General features: G+C 35.2%; 1 protein-coding gene and 1 non-coding gene across 4 annotated transcripts in view; one reads left to right on the forward strand and one right to left on the reverse strand.

Moving 5' to 3' along the window:
* Window positions 1–18,660, reverse strand: part of WDTC1 (WD and tetratricopeptide repeats 1) — a 59,298-nt gene that overhangs the window by 23,411 nt on the left and 17,227 nt on the right. The window lies entirely within an intron of this gene.
* LOC116283024 (U6 spliceosomal RNA) lies at window positions 11,011–11,117 on the forward strand. Its single transcript, XR_004192569.1, has one exon. It is a non-coding gene; the product is annotated as a U6 spliceosomal RNA (small nuclear RNA).

Below are 18,660 nucleotides of genomic sequence, written 5' to 3' on the forward strand. Positions count from 1 at the left end.
TCCTCAAATCAATAGCCCATCCAGTAGACAAATATAATACTTATGATACATTTTTACATAGTAAAAAATAGCTCAAGAGGCAGGTAAGTTGGAAAAGTATAGACAGAAGGCTCAAACCTGATTCTACAAAAATACGAAGTAACTACTGAGAAAAAATATTAATAAAGGGCTTTATAAGTTACAATACGTATTTGAACAGCTACTTTACAAGGCACAGAGTGTTGAAGAGGATTTATTTTGGCCTTGATAAATAAGACTGGCTTAGATATAGGTACATGATCTGTAAGTACGTTGAAGAATACAATGGAACAAAATATGCCTATGACATAGAATTAAACAGTGGGTTAAAAAGAAGGGGAGAAAACCTCAAAATTTAAAGGAATTTAGAGGAGGGACTGTTTACAGATGGCTCCCAGAGAGAAGTAGACTTCCATGTGCCTCCCTGGAACCCTGGAAATGTTTCTACTTAATGTGGGCCTTGCACACCAGGGACCTGGAGGAAACTGAAAGTGCACAGAGAAAGAACCTGCAATAAAAGCTCCAAATCTCACTTAAGTCCCCAGTTACATCTAACTTCTAGTTCCTGCTTAACTTCATTGAATATTGATTATAATTTCTATTTACTATAAGACCCTATAATTTGCTAGGTAGCATGGTGTACGGGAGGAAAAGGAGGCAGGGAGAAGCATTTTATCACTGACTCTGCTTAGAACTGTAGGTACATAATGATGATAAAAAGCAAATGGACTTTTAGTTGGTTTTATTACTGCTTTTAAATTCTTTACAGACTTTGCATCCCCTTACAAACCTGCACTGCTGCCCCCATCTTGATATGCCACTGCTAGGTAGAATATTAGATATTAATATACATGATCTCATTGTCACTCCCTTTTTACAGGTAAGATCAAGTCTCAGATATTAAATAACTTATCCAGGGTCACACAAATTGTAAACACCAGACCCCAGATGGGAACCCAGATCTCTATGACTCCAAAGTATTTCTTTAATTGTGCTGGACTACCTCAAATGCCACTCTTATTAAAAAGAGACTTCACTGCTCCCATCACCTTAGAGAACTGTTTATCAGTTGCATATAAAGTTAAGCTTACATCTACCCTCTGACCTAGCAATTCCATTCCTTTAGGTATTTACTCAAGGGAAATGAAAACATTTGCCCACATAAAAACTGGCAGAAGAATATCCATAGATGCCTTATTTTTAAAAGCCCCAAACTTGGAAATAACCCAAACGGTCATCCACAGGAGAATGGATACACAAAATGCAGTGACTGCTGTATACATACAGTGTGATACTACTCAGAAATAAAAAGGAACTAACCAGGGACACACGCAATCGCATGGATGAAAAAGCATATGCTAAGCAAAAGAAACCAAATACAAAAAATATATATATACTATATAATTCCACTTACATAAAGTACAAGAACAGGCAAAACTAACATATGGAGACAGAAGCCAAAAAGTGGTTGCTCTGAGGTAGGAGGGATGACTGGAAAGGGCACCATGGGAACTTTTAGGGTAATAACTTTTTCTATCTTGTTGTGGGTGATAGTCACTCAAGTGTCAAAACTCATCTAACTTAATACTTGAGACATATGTACTTTATTTTTATGTAAATCGTACCTCAATAAAGAGAGGGGAAAAGGTAATAATAATAATAGCAACAGTAGTAGCTAATATATACTAAGCACTATCTCCCCATGTACCACAGGCAATATTGTGCCCTTCATTTATGCTTTGAATTAAACTTTACAACTACCATGTTGTATATTGTAGGTGCTCAATATATGCTTGAACATATGAATGAATTATGAATGACTCCTAGCTCTGCCCTCTGGTGCTTCAGAACATTGAGTTTACTCTAGCATCAAAAGCAGAGGTTGGCACTTTTTCTGTAAAGAGTCAGATAGTAAATATTTTGGGCTCTGCAGACCACACCATCTTTGTTTCAACTACTCAATTCTGCTGTTGAATTACTAAGGCAGCCATAGACAATACATAAATGAATGAGTGTGGCTGTGTTCCAATAAAATTTTATTTATAAAAATAGATGACAATTGATTCAACCCAATCCCTATCAAAATCCCATCTGCCTTCTCCAAAAAAAATTCACAAGCTGAACCTAAAGCTTGAATGTAAATTCAAGGGACCCCAAATAGCCAAAATGATCTAGAAGAAGAAAACAAAGTAGAAGACTTGCTTCCCAATTTCAAAACTTACTACAAAGCTACAGTAATCAAAACAGTGTGGTACTGACATAAAGGACAGGCATTTAGATCAATGGAATAGAGCTGAGGGGTCACAAATCAATCTTGATATTTATGTGATTAACTGGTTTCCGTCAAGAGTGCCAAGACAATTCAATGGGGAAAAGAATAGTCTTTTCAACAAATGGTGCTGAAATAACTGGATATCCATGTGCAAAGAATGAAACTGGGCCCCTGCATGACACCAATATAAAAATTAACCTAAAATGAATCAAAGACATACATATAAAATCTAAAACTGTGAAACTCTTAGATGAAAACATAGGTGTAAATCTTTGAGACCTTGTATTAGACAGTGTTTTTTTTTTTTTAGACAGTGGTTTCTTAAATATAACACCAAAAACATAAATGACAAAAGAAAAAAACGAATTTGGACTTCATTAAAATTAAAAATGTTGTGTCAAAGGCACTATTAAGAAAGTGAAAAAACTGATACTACTATATATAAACTAGAAAAAAACCAAGGTCTTACTGTTTAGCATGGGGAACTATATTCAGTATCTTATAATAACCTATGATGGTAAAAGAATATTAAAAAATTTATATGTATAACTGAATCACTATGCTGTACAACAGAAACTAACATAACATTGTAAATCAACTATATTTCAATTAAAAAAAAAAGAAAGTGAAAAAATCAATAGAGGAGAAAAAATCAATGGGAGAAAAAAATTTCAAATCACATATCTGATAAGGGTCTTTCTTTCTTTGTATATCCTATCCTGGCTCTATACAACTCAACAATAGATAAATAAATCAATTAAATAATGGGCAAAGGATCTGAACAGACATTTCTCCAAAGAAGATACACAAATGGCCAATAACCCCATGAAAAGCAGCTCATCATTAGTCACTACGGAAATGCAAATCAAAACCACAGTGAAATACTACTTCATACCCACTAGGATGACTATAATAAAAAAAGACAGATAATAACTATTGGTGAAGGTATGGATAAATTGGAACCCTCATACATTTCTGGAGGGAATGTAAAATGGTGCGGCTACTTTGAAAAATAGTTTGGCAGTTCCTCAAAAAATTAAACCTAGAGTTTCCACATGACACAGCAGTTCCACTCTTAGGTACATGCCTAAGAGAACTGAAAATATATGTCCATACAAAAACTTGAACACAAATGTTCACGGCAGCATTATTCATAATAACCAAAAAGTGTAAACAACTGAAATGTCCACCAACTGATGAGAGGATAAACAAAATGTGGTATATCCATATAATGGAATGTCATTTGGCCCTAAAAAGGAATGAAGTATGATTCATGCTACAGTACAGATGAATCATGCTAAGTGAATACACAAAGCTAAGTCAGATACACAAAGCTACATATTGTATGATCCTATTTATATGAGATGTCCAGAATAGGAAAATCCATAGAGACAGAAAGTAGATTAGTGGCTGCTAGGGGTGGTATCAGGGGTAGGGGATGGGGAGTAACTGCTCATATGGGTAAAGGGTTTCTATTTTGGGGTTATGAAAATGTCTAGAATTAGATAATGGTGATGGCTGCACAACTTTGTGAATATATTTTTTAAAAATCCACTTACATAAAATAAAAAATAAACTTAAAAAACCAAGTCGACAAAGAGGTGGCAGGTTGGATTTGGCCTGCAGGTCCTAATTTGCTGATCCCTGATCTAAAGGACAGTCATTGAAATCTCTCAGAAAATCAGATCTCTGCTCGATCTTTTCCTTTGAGGGTGACTACTTAATTAACTTGTTATCTAATTTACTTCTCTAAATTGATATTGTTAAAAAAAAAAAACTCTGACAAATCTTTGTTAGAATCAGGTTACCTATGAAACTGTCCTGGTCTACCATACCAACTGTATTCAAAAAGAAAACCAATGTAGTTTGACCTGATTTGTTTCCAATGTACTTATGCTCAAATTATACAAGAAACAAAATAGAAACAAAAAAAAAGCAATAAAGCCAGATTATGAAGGTAAGATACATAATGTTTGCAACTTGTTTCAGGGAAATATTAAGAAAACTAATAAGGCAAGAGAATAAATCCACCAAGCCAAGAACTATTTTTTGTTAAGTCCCTTAAAAAAGTGGACACATGGTTGAGGTGGAAAGCATATGAACTCTGAAGCCAGACAGGACTGATGTAAGTCTTATTAATCTTATTTCTACCACTTATGTGACCTTGGAAGTGCTCAGTTTTACTCTCCTTATTTGTAAAGTAAGGTTACTTTTCTCTTCCTCTACCTCTCAATGTTAATGCCTGACACTGTGTCAAGAAATCCCACAAGTTAGAGAAATAGGATGGATCAAAATGTGATCAGAACTTTAAGGTGGACTTAGAAGATCCTGGTGATGTTGAAAGCAAGTACCTCGCTGCCCCCAAAGGACTGCAGGCCACAAACTGAAATCCCAGGATATTTGGCTTCTGTCTGGTTATGACAATAAAGCTCACTGAGACAAGATGAACTAGCACATATAACTAAAGGGAGACTAGGAACCTGCAGCTAAGATGTCCAAGGGATATAGAGAAGTGGTTTGGTCTATATACCAAAGCACCTATGAATTTATCCTAATTAACATTAAACTTAAATCCTCTAATCTCAACCTCCTTTCTGGCTCTCTTACTCAGTTGCTGCCACTATAACACTTTGTTCTTTCTTAACATTTTCTATTTTGAAACAATTTCAAATGTATTAAAAAAGGCACAATAGTACAAAAATACCCATATATATACCTTTCCCCTAAATAACTGTCAACATTGCCACATTGCTTGCTTTCTCTCCCTCTCCTCTCTCTTTACGCATGCACACACACACACACACACTTTTTTTCCTGAACAATTTGAGAGTAAATTGCAGACTTCAGGAACCTTTACATACTTAACTACTTCATGTATTTCAAAGAACAAGGTCATTCTTTTATTTAGCCAGAGCACATTTATCAAAATCAGGAAATCTGACACTGATATAATACTACCTTTCAGTATATAGTCCATATTCACATTTCACCAACTGCCCCAATAATATCCCTTTGATTTTGCTGACCCAGGATCTAATCCAGGATCCCACACTGCATTTAGTTGTCATTTACTTTTTAGTCTCCTTTAATCTGGAAGAGTGCTTCAACCCTTCTTCATTTTTTTGTGACACTGACATTTCTGAAGAATATGTCAGCTGCTCTGGAAAAATGTCTCTCGGTTTGGATTCTTCAGATTACTCCCTCGTGATTAGTTTTAGGTAACACATTTCGACAGAAATGCCACCTAAGTGATTTTGTGTCCTCCTCAGTGCACACTATCAGCTGGCATCTGATGTTAAGGTGTATCTATCAGGTTTCTCTACTGTAATGTTACTATTTTCCTCTCTGCTACCTGTGAAGTATACTGTCCTCCATCAAATTTCTACCCAGTGGTTTCAATCACTCATTGATTATTCTTGCCTGAGTCAATTACTGGTATGATGTGGGATGATAAAATGGTGACTTTTCCAACTTTATCATTTCTTCATTTAGTGGTTGGCAGTCTACTAGAATGAAGTGCTTTTTGCTCTCTCTCTCCTCCTCCCCTTCTTTTTTCCTTCCTTCTCTCTTATCAGTGCAAACTCAGACATTCAAATTGTCATGAATTTGACCAGAAGCATGCCCTTCAAGCTTGCTTCTGTGTCCTTATGATATGTCCCTATCATTTTTATTTCTTTATTTTCTGTTGATCTTCTGCCACAAGGTACTGTAGGCTCATCTTGTATACTTGCCTTTCCAGACCTGAATTGGTTATTCCTCCAAGGACCCCTGGTTCTTTCTACTGGGGAATGGCATTTAGAAACCAGTAACTCATAGCTAATTGGGTATCATTCCTTCTGGACTCTTTGAGAAGACAGAGCTGGAAATAATATGTAAGAATATATTAAAATATATGTATTTTTTAAACCATGAGCTCATACTGATACTGCTAATGCCAATCCAATACCTCAGAGTCCTTCTTTGCCTTTCCCTATTACACATATGAATTTTCCTTCTCCCAGTGAAAAGGGAACAACATTGCTATATCTATTATATCAATATTAAGTTATATTTATATTAACATTGATATATTTATACCAGCAACACTGACATATTTACTCATTTGCTCAATTCTACAATACACACAAAATAGTTACAGAATTACTGCAGCAATACCAGTAGAGATGACAAATCTACTAACTAGAGTTCAGTCAAGATTTCTTTAGTTTATTTTGTCTTTTAAAATACATAAATTCAAAGAATATATATATTCAATTATGAGTTATTTGGCATCCCCGTCCCCATCGTTGCTGATTTAATTTTACTTTTTGAATGTGCAAAACCTCAATGTGGTTATAAAAGTAAAAACTCTACAAAAAGGTCCAGAAGAGTTATTCCCTTTTCTCTACCCCTCCATTCTATGCCTTCTATCCCTCAGAAGTGACCAACTTCATTAGCCTTTGCTAATCCATTCTATGCTTGTGTCTGCAAGGATATGTAGGTACATATATAAATTCTTACTCTCCGTCACATAAAAATTGGCAAATAAAATAGCCCTTAAATATACGGAAAAGATATTCAATTTCATTCATAACACAAAGGTAACAAACTATATTGAGATAACATTTTTCATCTGTTAGAATAGTAAAAAATTCAAAAGCTTAACCACACAGTCTGTTGGTGAGTTATGGAGAAACAGGCACTCTTATGCTTTGTTACCAGGAAGGCAAAATGGTGCAATTTCCTTGGAGGGAAATTTGGCAATATCTAACAAAACCACAGATACATTTACTCTTTGGCCAGCACTCCCACTTCTAGGTTTTTACCCTAAAGATACATCTCTAGCAATACTAAAATACATATGCATATGCATAAGGTTATTCATTATAGTACTATAACTACAAACTATTAGAAAGAACTCTTAACAGTCAATACATGGGAAATTAATTGAATAAATCTTGGTCCATCTACATAATAGAGTACTATACAGCTGTAAAAAGAACTATCATGAACTGATTTGAGTGATTCCAAGATATATTAAGAGAAAAAAGAGAATATATTTAATTCCTCAATGATTCTTCATCCTCAACAAGTCCTCCAAGTTCAGACAGTCTATTTTCTCTTTACATGCTACCTCATGCCTTCACTTCCTTCCCTAACCCCCTAATAATCCATGATTCATTATTAGAATCATTCTCTTGCAATATTCATCTGACAAAACCCCAACCACAGATGATCTTCTAGCTTTCCTGTATCACCAGCTTTCTCCTTCTCTACTGACTCTTTCTACTTGGGATTAAACATGCTCAAGTTTCTCTAATCTAAAAAATCCTCCCTTGATGCAAATCCACATCCAGCTATGGCCTTCCATTTCTCTTCTTCATAGCCACACTGAAAGAATAGTCCATACTCGATATTTTCACTTCCTCACTTCCCAATAATTCTTCAACCCAATTCTATCTATAACACAAAAACGGCCCTTGACAAGGTTATTATTGTGACTTCCTTGCCGTAAGTCAATGGGACACTTCACAGTCCTCATTTTACTTGGTCCCTGGTAGTATTTGATAATGCTGACCAATTCTTTCTCAATGAAACTTTCCTATTCTGGGTTCTGTGGCATCATCCTCTCTGTTTTCCTTCCTACTCCTCTAGTTGCTCTTTCTTGATACCCCCCATTGCATACTCTTCTTTGTCTACCTGGCTCTTATACTGGTCTTTTTTTTATGGCTCTATCCTATGCTTTCTTCCTACTCTACACACTCCTCAAAGGCAATCACAACTCATTTTCATTGTTTCAATCTATATGCTGCTTACTGCTCCCAAATCAACATCTCCAGTGGGTACCCCTATCCTAAACTTAGACCTAAATATTCCAACTACTTATCTAGAAAGCTCCAGAACATCCATAACCAAGCTTTTCATCTTTTCCCTCAAACTTATTCCTTCTCCAGTGCACCCTAACTCAGTGAATGGCACTATCATTTACTCAGCCAACCAGAAACTTGACTTTCATCTTTGACTCCTCTCTCTTCATAACTTTCCACATTCAGTCACCAAAAATTTTGTTAATTCTATCTCTTAAAGGCCTTTCAAATTCACTGACTTCTAGCAGTATCTAAATACATAAAACAAATACTAACACACATAAAGGAAGAAATTGATGGGAATAAAATAGTAGCAGAGACTTTAACACCCCACTAACATCAATGGACAGATCTTCCAGACAGAAAAGCAACAAGGTAACAGAGATCCTAAATGACAAAATAGAACAGTTAGACTTAATTGATATTTTCAGGACATTATATCAAAAAAAAAAAAACAACCCAAAAAACAAACCCAGAATATACATTGTTTTCAAGTGCACATGGAACATTCTGTAGGATAGACCACATACTAGGGCACAAAACAAGCCTCCACAAATTTAGGAGGATACAAATTATTTCACACATATTTTTCTGACCACAACAGTATGAGACTAGAAATCAACCACAGAAAGACAAATGAGAAAAAAACAATTGCATGTAGACTAAACAACATGCTGCTAAAAAACCAATGAGTCAATGATGAAATCAAAGAAGAAATTAAAAAATACCTTAAGATAAATGACACAATAACACAAAATCTGTGGGATGCAGCAAAAGCAGTCCTAAGACAGAAGTTCACAGTGATATAGGACCTCCTCAAAAAACAAGAAAAATCTCAAATAAACAACCTAACATACCACTTAAAAGAATTAGAAAAAGAAGAACAAACAAAAGTCAGCAGAAGGAAAAAATAATAAAGATCATAGAGGAAATAAATAAAATAGAGATTTTAAAACAATAGAAAAAAATCAATAAAACCAAGAGCTGGTTGTTTTGAAAGAGTAAACAAAATCAACAAACTTCTGGCCAGACTCACCAAGAAGAAAAGAGAGGACCCTAATAAACAAAATGAGAAATGAAACAGGATAAATAACAACCGATACCACTGATACACAAAGAATCATAAGAGAATAGTATAAACAATCATATACCAACAAACTGGACAACCCAGAAAAACTGGACAAGTTTCTAGAAGCATACAGTCCACCAAAACCAAATCAAGAAGAAATAGATAATTTGAACAGACTGATCACTAGAACTGAAATAAAATCTGTAAGAAAAAAAACTCCCTGCAAACAAAAGTCCAGGACTGGATGGCTTCACTGGGGAATTCTACCAAAAGTACAAAGAATTGATACCAATCCTTCTCAAACTCTTCCAAAAGACTGAAGGGAAGGAAACACTCCCAAAGTCATTCTACAAAGCCACCATCACCCTGTTCCCCAAACCAGACAAAGCCACTATCAAAAAAGAAAATTACAGACCAATATTATTGATGAACATAGATGCAAAAATTCTCAGCAAAATATTAGCAAACTGAATCCAATAACACATAAAAAAGATTATACATCATGATCAAGTTGGCTTCATTCCAGGATCACAAGGTTGGTTCAAAATCTGCAAATCAATGTGATACACCACATCAACAAAAGAAAAGACAAAAACTACATGATCATCTCAATAGATGCAGAAAAAGCATTTGATAAAATTCAACATTCATTCATGATAAAAACTCTTACCAAAGTGGGTATAGAGGGAACACACCTCAACATAATAAAAGCCATTTATGACAAACTCACAGTCAACATAATACTCAATGATGAAAAGCTGAAAGCCTTCTGCTAAAATCTGGAACAAGACAAGAATGCCTACTCTTACCACTTCTGTTCAAAATAGTATTGGAAGTCTTAGCCACAGCAATCAGACAAGAAAGGAAATATAAGGGATCCAAATTGGAAGAGGTAAAATTGTCACTATATGCAGATGACATGATGCTAAAGACTCCACACAAAAACTACTAGAACTGATAAGTGAATTCAGCAAGGTAGTAGGACATGAGATTAACTTACAGAAGTCTGTTGCATTTCTTTACACTAATAATGAAATATCAGAAAAGAAAAGTTAAAAAAAATCCTTTTAAAAGTTGCATCCAAAAAAATACTTAGGAATAAACCTGATCAAGGAGGTAAAAGACTTATTCACTGAGAACTATAAAACACTGACAAAGGAAATTAAAGATGATTTAAAGAAATAGACATCCACACTCTTGGATTTAAAGAATTAATATTGTTAAGATGGCCATACTACCCAAAGCAATCCACAGATTCAATGCGATCCCTGTCAAATTACCAGGGACATTTTCCACAAAATCAGAAAAAATAATCCTAAAATTTATATGGAATCACAAAAGACCCAAAATTGCCAAAGCAATACTTAGGAAAAAGAATGAAGCTGGAGGCATAACCCTCCCACATTTCAGACAATACTACAAAGCTACAGTAATCAAAACAGCATGGTACTGACACAAAAACAGATATAGGGATCAATGGAACAGAATAGAGAGCCCAGAAATAAGCCCACATACCTATGGTCCATTAATCTTCAACAAAAGAGGCAAGAATACACAATGGAGAAAAGATAGTCTCTTTGGCAAGTGGTGTTGGGAAAGCTGGACAGCCACATGTAAATCAATGAAGTTAGAACATTCCTCACACCATACACAAAAATAAACTCAAAATGGCTTAAAGACTTAAACAAAAGACAGGACACCATAAATCTCTTAGAAGAGAACATAGGCAAAACACTCTCTGACATAAATCATAGCAATGTTATCTTAGGTAAGTCTCTCCAGTCAATATAAATAAAAGCAAAAATGTGCTCGCTTTGGCAGCACATATACTAAAATTGGAACGATACAGAGAAGATTAGCATGGCCCCTGCGCAAGGATGACACGCAAATTCATGAAGCGTTCCATATTTAAATAAATAAATAAATAAATAAATAAATAAATAAATAAATAAAAGCAAAAATAAACAAATGGGACCTCATCAAATGTATAAGCTTTTTCACAGTAAAGGGAACTATAAACAAAACAAAAAGACAACTTACAGACTGGGAGAAAAGTACTTGCAACTGATGCAACTAACAAGGGCTTAATTTCCAGAATATACAGGCAGCTCATACAACTCAATAACAACAAAAAAGCTCAATCAAAAATTGGGCAGAAGACCTAAATAGACATTTCTCCAAAGACATACAGATGGCCAATAGCCACATGAAAAGATGCTCAATATCACTAATTATCAGAGAAATGCAAATCAAAGCTATAATGACATATCACCTCACACTGGTCAGAATGGCCATCATTAAAAAGTCCACAAATGATAAATGCTGGAGAGGCTGCGGAGAAAAGGGAACTCTCCTATGCTGTTGGTGGGAATGTAATTGGTGCAGCCACTATGGAAAGAAGTATGGAGATTCCTTAAAAAACTAAAAATAGACTTACCATATGATCCAGCAATCCCACACCTGGGCATGTATCCAGAGGGAGCTTTAATTCAAAAAGATACATGCACCCCAATGTTCACAGCAGCACTATTTACAATAGTCAAGACATGGAAACAACCTAAATGTCCATCGACAGATGACTGGATAAAGAAGATGTGGTATATTTATGCAATGGAATGTTACTCAGCCATAAAGAAGAATGAAATAATGCCATTAGCAACAACATGGATGGATCTAGAGATTATCATACTAAGTGAAGTAAGTCAGACAGAGAAAGGCAAGTATCATATGATATCACTTATATGTGGAATTTTTAAAAATGATACAAATGAATTTATTTACAAAACAGAGACAGACATAGAAAACAATGGATAGTTACTAAAGGGGAAAGAGGGGGGAGGGATAAATTAGGAATTTGGGATTAGTGGATATAAACTACTATATGTAAAATGGATAAACAACAGGGTCCTAATGTATAATATGAGGAACTATATTCAATATTTTGTAATAACCTATAATGAAAAATATATGAAAAAAATATATGAATAACTGAATCACTATGCTGTCCACCAGAAACTAGCACAACACTGTAAGTCAACTATACTTCAATTTAAAAAAAATTCAAAACAACAAAAACACATTCCCTGACTTCTCTCCATCCAGATTACCATTATCTAGGTTCAGGTAACACATCACCTCTCCCTGAATCATTGCCACTGCCTCTTAAGTGGTCTGGCTATCCCCAGTTCAAACCCTCTGCAATCTTCATTTTGAAGCCAAGATTAATTAAAAAAAAAAAACCTTAACGCTGATCATATGCTCCAATGGTAAACACCACTCAGTGGCTCTCCATTGCCCTTAGAGTAAAATTGACAGTCTTTAACACAGCTCACAATATCCATCATTATGAACATCCCACGCACATTCACCTCAGCAACCTCATCTGCCATCCTTCTTCCACGTGTATTCCGTGACCATCTCATCTGTTTTCTTGAACTGAGTACCCGCTACTCTCTCTTGCATCACTCATATGCTGTTCCCCCAACCTAGAACCTTTTCTCTCCCTATCTCCCCCAAATCTAACTAGTTCCTCTCATCCATCTTTCAGGTATAGTCTAGAATACATTACTATTAAGAGCCAAGTTGAGATCTCTCAGGCCCATCATGTTTTACTCATTTGTGAAATTTCTCAGAATAATGATGATACATCAGGGAGAAGAGGTTGAGGCTGGGGAAAGAATAAATGTTTTTTTAGCACTATGTTTAAAAGAATGAAGAAGTGTGATTAAGAGTATAAATTGGTACAAACTCCATGAAAGGCAGTTTTGTTAATATTTATCAAAATCACAGATGCATATATCATACCCTTTGACCTACATTAATTCAACTTGTAGGTATTTATTCTGTAACTATTCACCCACATATGCCAAATTATGTTGCAAGGAGTAACACTGTACCTTCAAAAGATTATAAGTAACCCACATATCCATCAACAGGGATAGTTTAAATAAATTATGGTACATTCACACAACAGAATACTCTGAAGCCATGAAAGAATTAGACATTAGAAATATCTTTATGTACTGATATGGTAAAATCATGAAAGTATATTTTTAATTCAAAAAGTAAGGTACAAAGTAGTAAATATGTTGGGCTAATATTTGTAAAAAAAAAGGTAAGGATTTTATGCATAAAATTTCTCTGGATGAAACTGAATACATTAGTTGATTTCAGGGAAGTGAATTTGGTGGCTGGGAAAAAAAGTGAAAAGTAGACAATCTTTTAAACGTTTAAGCTAACTCTAATACAGAAAATTAAAAAAGCCAATCAAACCAACAGGCTTTTAGTAAGCCTCTACTAAATGGTCACGACTAGGTCCCAAGAGTTCTCTTTAAGTTTCCTTTTGTATTTTTCAAAAGTACACAAAGTAATAAATTAGGAAATCCAGGGGAAAAATTCCCCCAGATAATAAAGAGGAAAACATTATAATCAATAACCACAAAAAGGTAAGAGTGTTTACTGCTGATTTTACCTATTTTATCCCACTCCCAACCCTTATTAAATCACGTCTTCTTAATGCCAAAAATCAGCTGTTGTTAACTGAAACAGGGTCCATGGACAACGGGTGGGAAATAAAACAAGGGAAGAAAATGATTATAAAGCATTTTAAAAAGTTAGATCCCATCAAATCAGCATCTTAGGAACAGCATCTTAGTAAACCTTAAGAGCTTTCTATAAATAACCATAGTAATAGCAGCTAATATTTGAGTGCTATGCACCATGAATTTTATAATATACAGGGTGTTGTGCTAAGTACTTTACGTAAATTAACTTATTTATTCCACCTCTCAAACCTAAGAGACAAACAGGATTATTTTACAGATGATGAAATGGGGCCTAGAAGTTAAAGGACTTATCCAAGGTCATATGGCTTATAATGGCATTTTTATTACTATTGTGGGGAGGGGCATGTCAAAAAAGGTATCCCCTCCAACTTCAAATTAGGAAAAGAGGGAAATAAGAGAGCCTTTTGAAAGTTAGGATTGTAAAAATCAGTACAGTTGAATTTTCTCTCCTCCTTGGCTTCTACGATACCATGTGCTCCTTCCTCTATGTTATTCTGTCTCCTGTGGGTAGAGGAAGAGAAGAAACAGATAATCTCTAAATGCTGAAACACCTTGGTTCTTGGTCTTGAACACTCTCTCTCTTCCTACTTTCTTTCTCATTGGTATTATCTAGTCATCTAGTTTCATGGCCCTATGGATCATTGGTTTGCAAACCTTTTAGCCTCCAGATCCCTTTACACTATTAAAAATTATTGAGGATCCCAAAGAGCTTTTGTTTATATGGGTTATCTATCAATATTCACCATATTAGAAATTAAAACTGAAATATTAATCTCATTTAAAATTAAGATTATTAATTATAATTTTAATTTAATGAAATTAAAGTGATTAATTTCATTAAAAATAACAATAAAATGATATGGTTAACATATATTAAATAAAAAGTAACTATTTTACAAGACAAATGAATTTAATGAGAAGAGTGGCATTGCTCTATACTTTCACAAAACTCTTTAATGTCTATCTTGATGGAAGACAAATGGGTTCTCATATCTACTTTTGTATTCAGTTTGTTGCAGTGTTATTTTGGTTGAAGTATAAAAGAAAATGCAGCCTCATAAAGATAAGTAGAACAGGGAGGAGTATTTTAGTGGCCTTTTCAGATAATTGTAGATATCTTTCTTGGATTCTGCACCAAAACTGGACAAATAATGGTTTCTCAATGTTAAACAATGTGGAATCTGAAACCATATCAGTCAGCTCTTGGTATCCTGCTACATTAAAATACATTAGTCAATTTGCATTATGCCTGGGTCTTTTACACATATATGATTTAGTTCTGAAAACAGTGACTCATTGAATTAGATCATCATCAAACATTAACATTTATTACATAATATTGTTGACATCTGTTAATATTACCACAGATTGCATCAAAGTCTTTTAAGAAGTATCAAGAAACTGAGAAGCTATCAAGCTCACGATGGCAGATACAAGTTTTCCTATATATTTTTTTTTCTTTAAAGTTCAAATTTTATCCTTGGCAACAAATACTGTCAGTTATTTTTCCTGAAGTGACAGCTTACTTCATTCATTTTTAAGAAAATGTCTGCCAAATACCCATGTCTGAATAACCACAGTTTTCTTTGCTAGCCATTCTTTCAGATGGTTCCATGACAAAAAATAACTAGTTGAGCTTGCAACTCAAACAACTGCACACGTACTTTTCCTCAAGACCATCATAGTTCAGTATGCAGCAATAGTAATTTTATGGATTCTTCCCATCCCATGGTACAGAATACTAAAAAGATGTGTATTTTTAAGATGTGTATTTAAAATTAATAACTTTTCCTTTTTTTTTAAGTTGAAGTATAGTCAGTTACAATGTGGCAATTTCTAGTGTACAGCATAATGTTTCAGTCATACATATATTTGTATGTATATACATGTATTTGTTTTCATATTCTTTTTCATTATGTTACTACAAGATATTGAATACAGTTCCCTTTGCTATATGGAAGAAATTTGTTTTTTATCTATTTTATATACAGTAGTTAATATTTGCAAATCCTGAACTCCTGATTTACCCATTCCCACTCTCGTTTCTCCTGGTAACCATAAATTTGTTTGCTATGTCTGAGTCTGTTTCTGTCTTGCAGGTAAGTTCATCAGTGTCTTCTTTTTGTTTTAGATTCCACATATGAGTGATATCATGTGGTTCTTTTCTTTCTCCTTCTGGCTTACTTCATTTAGAATGATGACCTCCAGGTCTATCCATGTTGCTGCAAATGGCATTATTTTATTATTTTTTATGGCTGAGTAGTATTCCATTGTATGAATATACCACAGCTTCTTTATCCAGTCCTCTGTCAATGGACATTTAGGTTGTTTCCATGTCTCAGCTATTGTATCTAGTGCTGCTATGAACAATGGGGTGGATGTATCTTTTCGAATTAGAGTTCCCTCCAGATATACACCCAGTAGTTGGATTGCTGGGTCATATGGTAAGTCTAATTTTAGTTCTTTTTCAGGAATCTCCAAATTGTTTTCCATAATAGCTGATTAATAACTATTCTGCTTCACATCAAGGACACTGTTTCCCTTTTTTTGCAAATAATGTCTTAGTATTACTATGAAAGTAGCTTTGACTTCATGGATTCCCTTGAAAAGGTTGTGGGGATCCCTAGGGATCTGTAGACCACACTCTGAAAACTGCTACTATAGACCATTACAATGACTTTCTAGTTTTAATTCCAGTCTATGCTTCTTTCCTTGTCTCAGACCCACTGGATCCTGTAACAGTGAAAGAAATGTCTTGGTGCTTATTAAAGGACAAGCCCTCTACTTAAACTCTGAATCCTATCCCCTCCAGCCTTTCCTAGCACTTTGCTCCTTCAGTCATTCTGTTCTTCTCCTATATCAGCAATCCCTCTCTCTCTCATCAACACACAAACAAGCTCTAGTATTTCTTCCCATTCTTAAGAATCCCTCCCTTGATCCCATAGGCCCCTACAGTTACTGCCCCATTTCTCTCCTTTCCTTTGTAAACAAAGTCTTTCAAGAGCTGTCTACACAATTCAATAAAGCTGGAAAATAAAAACAAAACAAAATGACTTTGAAGGGTGGAAGCATCATAAATAAAAAAGATGTCATTCTTTCCCCAGTCTCCTGAAATGACTCCCCACTGGTTAAAGCCAACAAGAAGACAGAGGACAAGAGAGACTACTGATATATCTGTGAAAGTCAGCTGCCCAGGTAATGAGCTGAAGAAAAGGTGAAGAGCACATTAGTAGAGCAAGAGAAGGTATCTTTTATAGTTTACCCTTTTTACTGCTTATATCCTATCTTTCCTTTCATCTAGGGGGAAAGTTTGCAATCACTAAATAACTAAATAAAATAAATTCCCATCACCCTCTTTGAAAAATATAAAATAAAAGAGAGACTTGTCTACTTGCTGTTGCTGCTGCTTCACCTCCAATTCACTCTTCCTCCCTCCTCAAGCCCTCCCTCCAATTTTTGTGTCTATTCTTACCACTTCAACAAAACTGCTCCAGTCAAGACCACAGCCACTGCTTTGTCCTCACTTACTCAAACTCTCAGAAGCTCCGAGTAGAACTGACCACTCCTTCTTTCTTGAAATACTCTCCTTACCTGACCTTGACATTTTCCTGGTTGTTTCCTTTCTACTTCACTGACTCTCTTTCTTGGTTAAGTTTTTATCTCCTTAGCTTATAATCAATTTCTGAAAACTAGAGTGTCTCCAGAGCCAAATCTTGGACCCTCTTCTCCAAGCTCCATGGATGCTCTCTACAGTCCAGAGCTCTCCCCCGATTAGTACTGTCAACTGCCTACCTGACATCTCCACAAAGCTATTCAATCCAGGCTTCCAAACTTAACAGATTCAACCCCTGATTCTCTAATAAACCATATAAATTTCTCCCAGTCTTCTTTCCAGCTGCTCTAACTTCTCTAAGTCTCACAAGTAGCAAAGCTGAGATTTAAACTGTTCTTTTTTTTTTTTTAACATCTAAACCTGTGGGCATTCCTTCATACTATGCACTGCTACTATAGGTCCTTCCCAAGGTGGCCTTTAGCCAAGTGCAAACTCAAACAATTCCTTTACCTTAACATATTTTTATACTTGAGTTCCAAACCTTTGGAAACAATAGGTAGGATTCTGTTTTGTGTTCACATAAGTTTCCACGTCTATTGTGAACAAAGTTATCACACCAGGAAGAGATGATGGAGACAATGTGGGCTGGGTGGAGGCACAGCTAAAAGGAGAAGCCCAGCCAGCTAGCGGTAACTGTCTACTCAGCATCCACCAGGGCAGCATTTTTCAGCCTCGGCATTATTGGCACTTGGCTCTGCACAATTCTTTGTTGCACATTCTTTGTTGTATTGTGACTGTAGGATGTTTAGCAGCATCCCTACCCTCTATCCTACTCTAGTTCTAGTTTTCACAACGAAAATTGTTTCTGGACATTGCCAAATGTCCCACTGGAGGTAAAACATTCTATGCCCCACCCTCAACTGCACTAGAGGGATGGACTTCGAGTTATGTTCCAAAGGAAATATGAGTAAAGGGTAAATAATACACTATATCAAAAAATTATGTTTTCAAAGAATCTTTAGAGATATGGGAAAACAATCATTTTATAAAAGTATAAAAGGGTTTACCAAACTGTGTAAATGGTACGAGCCCAATTCTGGAGGGGAAAAAAAAATTACATTAAGCATGAAAAAAAAAACCTCGAATACTTAAGACTCATAATTGTTATTTATTGAACTAGCTTACTATGATCTAGGCACTGTATGAAGCACTTCACAAAATCATCTCATTTAATCCTCACAACAATTCTCAGCTATTGCTCCATTTTACAGATGAAGAAACTAGGGTAACTTGCACAAGGCTATATAACTGTAGAGAAGATAGGTCTTGAAACCAAA

The sequence above is a fragment of the Vicugna pacos genome, chromosome 13 (genome assembly GCF_048564905.1).
Source record: "Vicugna pacos chromosome 13, VicPac4, whole genome shotgun sequence".
NCBI classification, from domain to species: domain Eukaryota; kingdom Metazoa; phylum Chordata; class Mammalia; order Artiodactyla; family Camelidae; genus Vicugna; species Vicugna pacos.